Here is a 1,671-nt window from a genome sequence, read left to right as displayed (position 1 = left end):
GTGGAGGTGCTCCGGGGGCTCCAGGGGTTCCAGGGGGTGGTCGGCGGAGGCCATGCCCAGCCAGAGTGTCCCTTCCCCGGGGTGAGTCTGGAGGAGTGGGGGGTGGCCCTGGAGGTGCTCCGGGGGCTCCAGGGGGTGCTTGGTGGAGACCATGCCCAGCCAGAGTGGCCCTCCCCCGGGGTGAGTCTGGGGAGAGTGGGGGGTGGCTCTGGAGGGCCTCCGGGGGTTCCAGGGGCTCCAGGGGGTGCTTGGTGGAGGCCATGCCCAGCCAGAGTGGCCCTTCCCCGGGGTGAGTCTGGGGAGAGTGGGGGGTGGCTCTGGGGGTGCTCCGGGGGCTCCAGGGGGGGTGCTCAGCGGGGGCCATGCCCGGCCGGAGGTGCCCGGAGCTCTCCAAGGTGGCTCCAGGGGCCCGGAGCTGTCCATGGTGGCTCCAGGGGCCCGGAGCTCTCCGAGGTGGCTCCAGGCGGTGCTCGGCGGAGGCCATGCCCGGCCGGAGTGGCCCTTCCCCGGGCATAGTCTGGGGAGAGTGGGGGGTGGCTCTGGAGGTGCTCCGGGGGCTCCAGGGGGTGCTCAGTGGAGGCCATGCCCAGCCAGAGTGGCCCTTCCCCGGGGTGAGTCTGGAGGAGTGGGGGGTGGCCCTGGAGGTGCTCCGGGGGCTCCAGGGGGTGCTTGGTGGAGACCATGCCCAGCCAGAGTGGCCCTCCCCCGGGGTGAGTCTGGGGAGAGTGGGGGGTGGCTCTGGAGGGCCTCCGGGGGTTCCAGGGGCTCCAGGGGGTGCTTGGTGGAGGCCATGCCCAGCCAGAGTGGCCCTTCCCCGGGGTGAGTCTGGGGAGAGTGGGGGGTGGCTCTGGGGGTGCTCCGGGTGCTCCGGGGGCTCCAGGGGGTGCTCGGCGGAGGCCATGCCCAGCCAGAGTGTCCCTTCCCCGGGGTGAGTCTGGAGGAGTGGGGGGTGGCCCTGGAGGTGCTCCGGGGGCTCCAGGGGCTCCAGGGGGTGCTCGGCGGAGGCCATGCCCAGCCAGAGTGTCCCTTCCCCGGGGTGAGTCTGGAGGAGTGGGGGGTGGCTCTGGAGGTGCTCCGGGGGCTCCAGGGGGTGCTTGGTGGAGACCATGCCCAGCCAGAGTGGCCCTCCCCCGGGGTGAGTCTGGGGAGAGTGGGGGGTGGCTCTGGAGGGCCTCCGGGGGTTCCAGGGGCTCCAGGGGGTGCTTGGTGGAGGCCATGCCCAGCCAGAGTGGCCCTTCCCCGGGGTGAGTCTGGAGGAGTGGGGGGTGGCTCTGGAGGTGCTCCGGGGGCTCCAGGGGGTGCTTGGTGGAGACCATGCCCAGCCAGAGTGGCCCTTCCCCGGGGTGAGTCTGGGGAGAGTGGGGGGTGGCTCTGGAGGGCCTCCGGGGGTTCCAGGGGTTCCAGGGGGTGCTCGGTGGAGGCCATGCCCAGCCAGAGTGTCCCTTCCCCGGGCAGAGTCTGGGGAGAGTGGGGGGTGGCTCTGGAGGTGCTCCGGGGGCTCCAGGGGCTGCTTGGTGGAGACCATGCCCAGCCAGAGTGGCCCTTCCCCCGGGTGAGTCTGGGGACAGTGGGGGGTGGCTCTGGAGGTGCTCCGGGGGCTCCAGGGGTTCCAGGGGGTGCTCAGTGGGGGCCATGCCCAGGCAGAGTGTCCCTTCCCCGGGGTGAGTCTGG

This window comes from Eucyclogobius newberryi, unplaced genomic scaffold (assembly GCF_026437365.1).
Source record: "Eucyclogobius newberryi isolate DKJ021-1_F unplaced genomic scaffold, fEucNew1.0.hap1 SCAF_669, whole genome shotgun sequence".
NCBI lineage: Eukaryota > Metazoa > Chordata > Actinopteri > Gobiiformes > Gobiidae > Eucyclogobius > Eucyclogobius newberryi.
This window is presented reverse-complemented; position numbering follows the sequence as displayed.